At 36.3% G+C, this 12,098-nt stretch overlaps 1 protein-coding gene across 5 annotated transcripts in view; it reads right to left on the bottom strand.

Moving 5' to 3' along the window:
• Positions 1–9,477, bottom strand: part of cxxc5a (CXXC finger protein 5a) — a 31,800-nt gene extending 22,323 nt beyond the window's left edge. Inside the window, exon 1 of one of the 5 annotated variants that reach the window (XM_016240367.1) lies at positions 9,145–9,477. The gene's annotated coding sequence lies outside the window, so the exon portion shown is untranslated. Of the gene's footprint in view, positions 1–7,222; positions 7,435–8,913; positions 9,112–9,140 lie in introns of those variants that run through there. The other 4 variants (XM_016240369.1, XM_016240371.1, XM_016240370.1 and 1 more) reach the window with 4 other exon arrangements.
• Positions 9,478–12,098: the final 2,621 nt, after the last annotated feature.

Below are 12,098 nucleotides of genomic sequence, written 5' to 3' on the forward strand. Positions count from 1 at the left end.
AGCATTTTACTTATTTTGAGAAAACTATCGTCATATCATATACAAAGAGACACCAATGTTTCAGGAGTTTAGTACACAGAATAGGACACATGCTTATTAGATAACCGTATTTGAGTTGATGTATATGCTTTTATTTATTAATATTTTTTAATTAACTATTTTTTTTAATTAATTAAACTAATTAATTTATTTTTGTTTCCTGTAGTTATGCAAAGATTTGGTTTCAAAAACAGTATCAGTAAACTATTTCTTATGATTTTAAATCTGCAGTGAACTTCAGATCAATCTCAAAGTAAAAGGCGGTACTAAAGTCTGATTTTGTGGTGGATGTGTTCAAATTTGATCATCTTAATTCAAGTGATGAAGGATTTTGAAAGTCTGACAGTGTTGAGCACTACTGTAAGGTTAACCCTGCATGGTGTAAATGTTTGAAAATGATTAACAGTTGCAAATAAACATTCATTAGAAATTTAGAAAAGTAATCAAAAAGTAATCAAAAGTAATCAGTTACATTACTTTAATTAAAGCTGCTTAATTAAAGTTTTAAGGGTAACTTGTAATCTGTAACCTATTACATTTCCAAAGTAAACTTCCCAACACTGTATGATGGTGATACTTATTTATATTTTTGAAGCAGACTGGCAATATATTGGCAGATATTAGATATCTATCTACCTTTTGTAAGACTGAATACAAAAAATGCTCGCCTTAAAAGTCCAGATTCAAACTTCACATTGAAAACTGCTTTTAATTTAAAAAATTGTGCGAATGCATAAAATAATCATTCTTATTTAACAACAAACAAAAAGAAAATGATATATGCCTATGTTAAAAATTTAATAATAATAATAAAACAAAACAAAACAAAAATGCCTGTGTTTCAAAGATTTTAAAAAAAAATCTTATAGGCAAGCTTTAAATAAATATATATTTGTGATTAAAATTAGGAAGGCGAACTAGAAATAAACCCATGATCACTTGGCTACTGATGATCAGCTTTTTACTATTCAGACCAATAAGGATAACTTAAAACTTACTGGCTAAAACAGTCTGACTACTGACACATTGTGCATTGTGCATTAGAAGTGATCAACAAAATCACTTTTTGTTGTCAAGCTTCTCTGGTAAGGACAATAAAGAATGGATTTACATGGAAGAGATAACTTTTATTGCTTGTCCCTTTATCGCATTGCGTCATTTAAGATGCACCAAATCATTATTGAAAACCCCATATTGATTGACCACTATTGTGAATATTGGTTGGGATGTGTTCGCCTTATTGTTTGTGGTCCTAAATGGAAGCCAATCAAATTACAAAATATTCAAGATAGTCCTATTGAGTGTCTAATGTGGTTGATGAAGTTATGAAAGTATTTGACCTTTTCTCAGGGTTTGACTTCCATGTTAAAAAATGACAACACACAAGTTAGATGACTCAGGGTACAGCAATAGCTGACGCAGATGCCGTGAGGTTCAGGCTCAGCAGAGGGTTGAAAACTTTTAATGCACCTGATTGTGTGCTCGGTTTTAAGAGATGTATGCTGTACCTCAGGCCACACACTGCATTCTCTCCTTTGCGGCAGCACAATGCCTCACTCACAGCTGTAAAGATGGCAAGCCAGACCCCAATGCAGTTAACCTAGGCCCATTCAAAAGCATGGTTATGAAGGATTGTAATGCTTTGTATTCATTCAAGTAGAGCTTGTGTAATCAGACCCTTAACCATGTAATCAGCAGCTCAGTAGAGGAAACATAATGACCCATTTATAGCTAATGTGGAATGTCAAAGCTCCGAAATATTACAGGAAAAGGCATGAAGTCAGATGAGTCAATAGATAAAGCAACTGAAAGAATAATCAGACTGAGAACAACCTGTCTTAGGCAAGACCATCATTCACAGACAAATTCATCCCGATCTCATCTGCCATATGGTCAGAATCAGTTCAGCTGATTAATCATTCATTGGTTGCGTCTTGTCAGTCGCTTCACACGAAATTCAGATATATAAGAAACACTTTTTTGTTCCATCCTTAAACTGAAAGTAATATAATAAATTGGTGTCAGAGATCGCCAAAATACATCAGTTTGATCAATTCAGCTCTCAGTGTGTTAGCGAGCCTCTTTACTCTTCATAATCAATAATGTTTGACTGGTTAGGGGTGAAAAAGGACAGAACGGGGCTGTACTGTAATGGCAATCGGCAACCTCATATGATCTAAAAACAGAAATGAAGCCATTAAAAGTGAGGATGGAATATAAACAGCTCTTTCCTAAAGCTGTCATTAGGTTACATAAACTACAATATCCTATTTTGCTTCAAGTCCAATGTGTCCCAAATGTAAGATATTAGCTTTTGTTTGTAAGATATTATTCTTTGATCAAATGGAATGAGCAATGGCATTGGGCTGACAAGAGTGGAATAGAGGTTGAGAGGTCAAAAAACTTACAGCTGAACAGGAAAAGGCAACACCGACCAGATAACGTGGAAAAGCACGCAAAGTTGAGAGAAACAGACATTGTTGTTGTTTCTGTTCTGCTACAATTTTGGGCTTCATCTTTTCCTCTCTCAGGAAAAGTCAAGGACACTAATAATATAAATATTTCTAAAATATTAAGATGCCAAAAGCAAAATGCGTCTGAAATGTGTCAAATAATTCTGATAATATTGATTTGGTCAGCATTTATTAATCGTATAAATGCAATACCCTGGGTGTCAAAAAGTATAAAAGATAAAAGTAGTGTGGCTATGATAGCCGCTACACACATATTCAGCAGAATCGTTAATGTACTAAAGCACAAGATTAGCTACATAAAGATGTGTCTGGAGAGTTTTATGACTGATATCGCTTCATTAAAATTAAGGAAGTCCAGTAATGGCTAATTACACCCAAACAGCAATTTGAGAGGATGGTTTTGGAAATATTAAACTTTGCTTCCTGTAAATCCTTAAAATCTTTAAATTATAGGCATAGCTTCTTCTCTAATTTCCATTTGCTGCACTTAACAATTGTTGTTCATATATGACAGTTACAATGTGTCTTTACACTCATCTTACTTTGTTTTCTGTTGGCACTGGAACAAGTTATGAAAATTATATCTCAGCTGATTAACTGGAAGACACATTCAGTATGTCTCCGCAGTAGACTATTTAAACATTCATGTTAACTGACAAAATGTATTAATTTATGCATATTTAGGTTTGCAAGGGCTCTAATGGTAATATGTCAGGTGAAGCTGTTTGCAAAGGCAGCTTATGCCTACTCAAACATGCGACTAATTGGTCCTCCCCCTATATTGAATAACAACTCTAAAACAGACAATTCTGCAGTGAATTTTTTTAATTTTTAAAGTATCAGTTATATATATATATATGTGCTATCTATATTTATATATGTGTGTGTGTGTGCGTGTGTGTGCACACGTGTGTACAAAATATAAATGTTTATTACAGCATTAATTTTTTTCATACATTGGAATGTGTAGTGACTATCATACATTTTTACCATTATTTTTACAGAAAAAAAATCTAAAATGTCAGTGTAACAATAGTCTGTATACCAAGAAATCTTGTCAGGCATATTTAGAACAAGAATCATTAGATGACATTAAAAGACTCCATTTAAGGATCACAGTGCAGACCCAAAATATTAAGTAGCCCTAGCTAATTGTCATTTTAAATCTTTACCAATCTTTGCCACAATCTTTCAAACCACTAAGTTTTATCCATTTGCATTTGCCAGCAAGACGTTTTTTAATCATTTAAAATATAATAAAACTCAGTATCATCACTTTATATATATATATATATATATATATATATATATATATAAGCCTATATATGAAGAGTTTGGTTCCAAAACGCGATAAACGCCATTTTTAAAAAAAATAACAGTTTCCGCCAAAATCAGTATTGTATCTGGTCGGTATTGGAAAGTCCGTTTTTAATTTTACACAAAATGTGATATCCGCCGAGTTATTCTGTCATGTTTTCTCCCTTTTTTTCCAAACCGCGACAAACGCCAGTCTCCCTTTTCTGCAGAATACGATATATCCGCTCAATTAATCACAGCTCACCATTCCACGCACTCTAGACACTAATGGCGGCGCATTGAATACACCCGGCATCCTAGTTTTCCTCATCTACTTTGTACTTTGTGATCAACAAACAAACTTAGGGCTGCACGATAAATCGCATGTGATTGTCATGCGCATTTACTCAAATGAATCAAAATGGATTTATAGCGTTTTGGAACCAAGCTCTTCATATATACAGTGGTGTGAAAAAGTGTTGGCCCCCTTCCTGATTTCTTATTTTTTGCAAGTTTGTCACACTTTAATGTTTCAGATCATCAAACAAATTTAAATATTAGTCAAAGATAACACAAGTTAACACAACATGCATTTTTTTAAATTAAGGTTTTTGTTATTAAGGGAAAACAAAATCCAAAACTACATGGCCCTGTGTGAAGAAGTGTTTGCCCCCCTGTTAAAACTGTGGTTTATCACACCTGGTTACTATGGAATAGTAGGTTACAGATTACAAGTTACCTTATTTAAAATGTTATAAGTAGTGTAACTATTTCAATTACTTTAATAAAGTAATGTAACTGATTACATTTGATTACTTTTTGATTACTTTTCTAAATTTCTAACGTTTCCAACTGTTAATCATTTTCAAACATTTAAACCAGGCAGGGTTAACCTTACAGTAGTATTCAACTGATTACTGTCAGACTTTCGAAATCCTTCATCACTTGAATTAAGATTCAAGTTAAATTTTATTTTAAAGCACAGCGACCACAAAACCAGAACTTACTTTGAGATCATTTTGAGGTTAAATATAGATTTAAAACCATAACAAGTAATATTTTAGTAGCCATGATACTGTTTTTCAAATCTTTGCATAGCTATGACAGGAAACACTGAAATCTAACAATGCTGTGGAGGGGGAAAAAAAGAGCTTAAAAAATAAAGCATATACATAAACCCAAATAGGAAATAAAACAGTTATCGAATAAGCATGTGTCCTAAATTCCTGAAATATTGATGTCTCATATTTTAGGGCAGTCACTGCAGTTTACGAAAGAAATCAATTAAATGTGTACGTGGGTGTGGATGTGAAAAAAATTCAGATGTAACCCCCATTGTAATCGTTAACATTTTCATAAATAACTAATTTAATTACACTTTTTTTTCTTAGTAACTGTAACTGATTAAAAAAATTTTTGTAATTAAATTACGTAATTCTGTTACATGGAACTAGTTACTCCCCAACACTGTATATACTGTTCAGAGTATGTTTTTAATTATTACATGTGTGTGTGTGTGTGTGTGTGTGTGTGTGTGTGTGTTTATTAATATATATATATATATATATATATATATATATAAATATATATATATATATATAAATATAAATATGGGTTGTTTTGACCCAGTGGTTGGGTTCAAAACATCCCAACCGCTGGGTCAAAACAACCCAATAGCTGGGTTTGTCCCTTTTTAACCCAGCATTTTTTTGAGTGTATGTGTGTGTGTGTGTGTGTATGTGTGTGTATTTGTGTATATATATGATTTATAATAATTATTTCTCATTTTTATAATAATTTATAATAATTAATCAATTATATACATTTATATTATACAACAGTTTCGGTGTGGTACAACAGTTTGTTTATATATGTATGTATATAGGATTTTTATTTATTTAACGTACCTACATGTTTTCTCTCTTTTCAGGATTGCTTGGTTTCTCTCACCCCAGTGGGAAATGAAAAACGATTTCCACTTTTAAAATATTTTCACTAATGCAGTTTATTTTGTAAAAATCAGCATCTATCTATCTATCTATCTATCTATCTATCTATCTATCTATCTGTCTGTCTGTCTGTCTGTCTGTCTGTCTGTCTGTGTGTGTGTGTGTATATATATATATTCACGTGTGTGTGTGTGTGTTACTGTAAGCCTATATCCTAATATAAGCAAATAATATATCCTATTTATGTGTTTGTCTTTTGAATTTCTTATCCATTTATTTAAAAAATAATAATTTTAGAGTCAGTCAATCAAGAACACTAAACTTACAATATTTGTAAAATGTCCAAGACCAATTTAGAGTAATAAATAAACCATTGCAATTGAAGAGCCGAAGCCTCAAAGAGGAGAAAAAATCACTGCGAGGTTTCTTCGCAACGTCACGCAGGCAGATATCGAGTAATTCAGGTAATGCGGAGTCCATCGTAACATCTCCCTCAAGACACGCACACACCTATCTCCCCCTGCCGCTGTCTGTCTTCCTCACACCGCTTCACACACACACACATACTCACTCACGCACGCATATGGCGAGTCTCTCTCACACGCAAGCACTACACACGAACACACTTGTGCACGAGACCCAGCGGACGTTGACAATAATTCATGTTTTCAAAGCTTTCAAAGCTCGCTCCGCCAGATGTGGACTTTGCCGCGCGGCGCCCTGAGCATTTGCATAGCTCAAAGTTAAATGCGCTTGAAAACTTCTCCAACTCTTTGCGTCATAGCGAAAGTTAATGACTGGCAATCACACAAACAGTGCGTGCATGAGCGCCGCGCGCTGTCGGCAGCGGACTGCAGCAGTAAATCCCCGCGCGCTCTCCGGCGGCGACATCAGCCTGATAATATCCTCTCGACGAACAATGAAGCGCACATTTGTGCCAAATCCCTCCGCGATGAGTTCAACAAATCACCATAAATCACGAGCGACTAAACCACACATTTGAAATACAGTCCAAAAAAAACCTTTTGTATTTTACAATATACCATTATATTAACGAGCACCGCGTTTTAGTTACGCACAGGTGTGCTGCTGCTGGCAGAAAAGTTCCGCTTCTATAACATAACACATCATCAACTACAATACCACCTGTCGTTACATGCTGGAGCAACTATCATAAACGTCATCGGCATCATAATTTTACTAGCAAATTATCCACGAGAGTGTTAAGTTTGTACAGCCCACCGCAGCATTGAAATACGATTAGAATGTGTGTATTCTGTCAATTGTTTAAATGTGATACTTGCGTTCTGAAGAAGCAAAGCAATATTACTTCCTGGGAAGCGTAACCGCGTTTCCATAAGGACAATACAGCACAAATCTGCGGGAACGGGTCAACATCGTCCAGTCGCTAAAAATATGTGTCGGATCTTAATTTAATTTGGCATTAAAGCGGCACAAAAATACCTTTTGTCTAGACTCAATTATCTGAAACCTGGGTCTCTGCGGTGCCAGTGTACGGTCTGCAGCAGCACGACTGACAATGTACGGCACAATCATTCCCCCGTTCTCCCAGCCAACAAGATCGTTAGGAAGATGACATCCCAACTTTGAGCAGACTTCAACAAAGTATGATTCCCCCCCTTTCGATGTATCTGCATATTTGCAAACACTGGCCCCTTTTTTATTCGCACCTACCAAGGCAGATCCGTTCCACTTTTAAAATATTTTCACTAATGCAGTTTATTTTGTAAAAATCAGCATCTATCTATCTATCTATCTATCTATCTATCTATCTATCTATCTGTCTGTCTGTCTGTCTGTCTGTCTGTCTGTCTGTGTGTGTGTGTGTATATATATATATTCACGTGTGTGTGTGTGTGTTACTGTAAGCCTATATCCTAATATAAGCAAATAATATATCCTATTTATGTGTTTGTCTTTTGAATTTCTTATCCATTTATTTAAAAAATAATAATTTTAGAGTCAGTCAATCAAGAACACTAAACTTACAATATTTGTAAAATGTCCAAGACCAATTTAGAGTAATAAATAAACCATTGCAATTGAAGAGCCGAAGCCTCAAAGAGGAGAAAAAATCACTGCGAGGTTTCTTCGCAACGTCACGCAGGCAGATATCGAGTAATTCAGGTAATGCGGAGTCCATCGTAACATCTCCCTCAAGACACGCACACACCTATCTCCCCCTGCCGCTGTCTGTCTTCCTCACACCGCTTCACACACACACACATACTCACTCACGCACGCATATGGCGAGTCTCTCTCACACGCAAGCACTACACACGAACACACTTGTGCACGAGACCCAGCGGACGTTGACAATAATTCATGTTTTCAAAGCTTTCAAAGCTCGCTCCGCCAGATGTGGACTTTGCCGCGCGGCGCCCTGAGCATTTGCATAGCTCAAAGTTAAATGCGCTTGAAAACTTCTCCAACTCTTTGCGTCATAGCGAAAGTTAATGACTGGCAATCACACAAACAGTGCGTGCATGAGCGCCGCGCGCTGTCGGCAGCGGACTGCAGCAGTAAATCCCCGCGCGCTCTCCGGCGGCGACATCAGCCTGATAATATCCTCTCGACGAACAATGAAGCGCACATTTGTGCCAAATCCCTCCGCGATGAGTTCAACAAATCACCATAAATCACGAGCGACTAAACCACACATTTGAAATACAGTCCAAAAAAAACCTTTTGTATTTTACAATATACCATTATATTAACGAGCACCGCGTTTTAGTTACGCACAGGTGTGCTGCTGCTGGCAGAAAAGTTCCGCTTCTATAACATAACACATCATCAACTACAATACCACCTGTCGTTACATGCTGGAGCAACTATCATAAACGGCATCAGCATCATCATTTTACTAGCAAATTATTCAAGAGAGTGTTAAGTTATACAGCCCACCATAGCTTTTAAATACGATTAGAATTTGCATATTCTGTCATTTGATTAAATGTGATACATGCATTCTGAAGAACCAAAGCAATATTACTTCCTGGGAAGCGTATAGGCTAATCGGGTTTCCATAAGGAAAATAAAGCAAAACATTTGCGGGAGCGAGTCAATATTGTCCAGTCGCTAAGAATATGCGTCGGATCTTAATTTAATTTGACATTAAAGCAGCACAAAAATACCTTTTGTCTAGACTCAATGATCTGAAACCTGGGTCTCTGCGGTGCCAGTGTACGGTCTGCAGCAGCACGACTGACAATGTACGGCACAATCATTCTCCCGTTCTCCCAGCCAACAAGATCGTTAGGAAGATGACATCCTAACTTTGAGCAGACTTCAACAAAGTATGATTCCCCCCCTTTCGATGTATCTGCATATTTGCAAACACTGGCCCCTTTTTTATTCGCACCTACCAAGGCAGATCCAAGCAGAGGGGAGGGCTTCCACTGTCCGAGCGCCCCTTCTCCAAGCCTGTCGTGGAGATTGATGGCAAAAAGAAGGGAGAAAAAGCTTATTCTCCACTTCCAGAAATCATGTAGCCTTCGACCGAGCCGCGCGCGTGAGGACGAGAATAGTGAATTATTGCTAAACGTACTTTCTGGGAAGCTGAGCGTGTGGGCTCACCAACCTTTCGATTCTCGCAATCCCACCTCTACATCCAGAAGAACATGCAAACACATTTCATAGATTTTTGGAGCTTCACGTAAAAACCGAACTGGACTTTTGGCGTCGCTGAGACGGAGAAAACGCACAGATAAACAAAGACATTTCGCGTTACGCAGCGATTCTTTTTGGCGACGTTTAAAAATGTCGAAACGGAACGTGTAGGGTGTTACTCCATGTGCGCGTACATTGTGAAAGATTTGAGGGTTAATGTTACGGACGGAGATTTGTGAGGGCTCTGTCTCTCTATGCACTGTGCAGCCTGTGATTTTTTCTTCTCTAGGAGCAAAAGTTGATATGTCGTCATACCGCTTTAAGACTGAACTTCCCTTCAACACATTCATATATACCATCAAACAATGTCAGAAGGATGCAAGTGGTGACTGAGTGGTTTTGTAATCCTACTGTTTGGTTTAATTTCGAGATGTTTTTGTTATTCGACAGAATATAGTATGGGGGGGGGGGTATAAAAGTTACAAAAGTCTGAACTTCTTGAAACTTTGTTATGCAAATAATATAATATTAATATATATTTTGTATTAAATAATATTTCGCATCAGTGGAGCTCAGAGTAAACTACTCGCAACTAGCAACATCTTATGGGCTGCCATTTTATTTTATGCATTATGGATGAATGATGTGATGCTCATTTTTTGGTCTAGTTCTGAGGTTATTCAAAACCCCATTAAATGCATTTTATATTTTTTTTTTTTTTCAAAATAATAATAATAATAATAATAAAAATAAAGTCTCTACCTCTTCTACAATTGTCATGTTTTTAATTTCTAAATAAAATAAAAAAATAAGATTTTGATTTTAATTGTTGAGCTAAAAGTAAAAAAAAAAAAAAAGCTGTGTAACTGACTAAATAAGAGAAAAAGGCTGGTATTCTTGGGGGGCGGGGATGCAATTCTTGCCATAAGTAGTCTGACATAATCTTTTCATATTATTATTGTTGTTGCTGCTGTTATTTAAATTTAGCGTTGTTGCAATTTTGTTTTAAAATATTATTCATGTTTGGGGAAAAAAGGTAATCAGCGTGACATAACCAACATGCAAGTTGCCATTTTGTTGTCATGTGATAAGGAAATCATAAAACAGAGAGGACCCCTTTAGAGCCCTCATAACTGTCAAGGTCATTCAGTTTTTAAACATATTTTATGAAAGGCATGTTTAGTCCAGGTAAAATTAAGCATCTTAAGAAAGTCCCTGGCTTTTTATCTATATTTTAAGGAAACTTTTTAATAATGTTAAAGCTGTAGCCTACATTATAAGTTGTTTAAGTTGTACACTCAAGTGTATTTAATGATTTAGTACCTTTTACTTGATGGTTACACCAATTTTATTAGGTATTAACCTATTATTATTATTATTATTAGGAGTTACTATTTTTGAATAATATTAGTAAATCATTTTGTAGAAAGTGGTATAACCTTTTTTTAAAGTATGAAACCTGCATGTATGCAAAGACTACATTTCTTAGAATTTGTCACATGTGTTTTCAAACTAGATTTGAAATAAATATATATTCCCTCTTTTTTATATAAACAATTTGATTTGTTATTGTGAAATGCAAACCTATGAATACTTTTTAGTGACGCAGAACACGCGTTATACCGCCGTGAATAGTGTGGTCTGCTGTGGTAAACAGGGGTCAGCTGTGGTCGTTCGGCTCCTGCTTTCTCTTAGTCCACTCCGCTTCTTTTGAATGTCCTGTCTGCTGGCAGGCGGCCAACCGAAGTGTGTGGAAATGACACCGCCAGGGCGGCAGAGATTTTCCTTCATTTCTCTCCTTCCCGATCGCAGACGGGCTGACATTGGCTAGAAAGTGGAGCAGCTCGTCAGGGACAATCAATGCGAATCGATCGAGCCGCGCGGGTTTGAGGCTCCGAGCTGGAAAATAACGCGCGTGCGAGCGAGAGAGCGAGAGAGAGAACGGGGAGGGGATGTGCTACCAATACTCGCCTCTCTCACACACAAATATCGCCTAAACTGAACCTTCATTTCATGGAAGGCGCATCATAGACAGTTTATTCCTGACGCAAGGATATTTGATCATATTCATCAACATTAAAAGGATATCGTTTTCCCCCCAGCTGTCAAAGTTAGCCAAACGAAACGCCACTATGTGGTTTGGCTGCAGCTATAGGTCTATATTAGCAAGTGTGCCAATACTTCAATATAAATCCATTGGGGTCCAAAAGTCTGAGACTACTACTGAAAATGCTTCCATGTTGGCATCTTTCTAAATTAACACTTACGTTCCTCTTATAAAGGATGATATTAACATATTCATAACATAATTTGAAAGAAAAGTTGAATTGAAAATCTTGAAATGATGTGTAAAACCTGATGATCATTTTTTTCCCCCAGGCTCCAGCATGATATGAGATGCTCTAAAGAGCGCCTTGTGCTTCAATGGAAGAAGAACATCTAACAGGGTGTAAATCAGACAGAAATGTGCTTATTATATATTTTTCAAAATACTCAAATTTGGTTTAAATTTGATTTTGGATCCCATGATTTCCAAAGACTTGTAGACATTGCTGCATTTGCAATATCCAATGATTATGAATAGATCTGGGCATTGTGTTATGCAGTTCTCATGGATGATTAATGTAGACTTATGCTTTTATATGTCGAAAATATTTTCTTGTACAATGCTATGGTAGGCTATTTCAGAGCAGTGCGGCTGCATGCATAT

The sequence above is a fragment of the Sinocyclocheilus grahami genome, unplaced genomic scaffold (genome assembly GCF_001515645.1).
Source record: "Sinocyclocheilus grahami isolate Dianchi unplaced genomic scaffold, SAMN03320097.WGS_v1.1 scaffold588.1, whole genome shotgun sequence".
In the NCBI taxonomy this organism is placed as follows: Eukaryota; Metazoa; Chordata; class Actinopteri; order Cypriniformes; family Cyprinidae; genus Sinocyclocheilus; species Sinocyclocheilus grahami.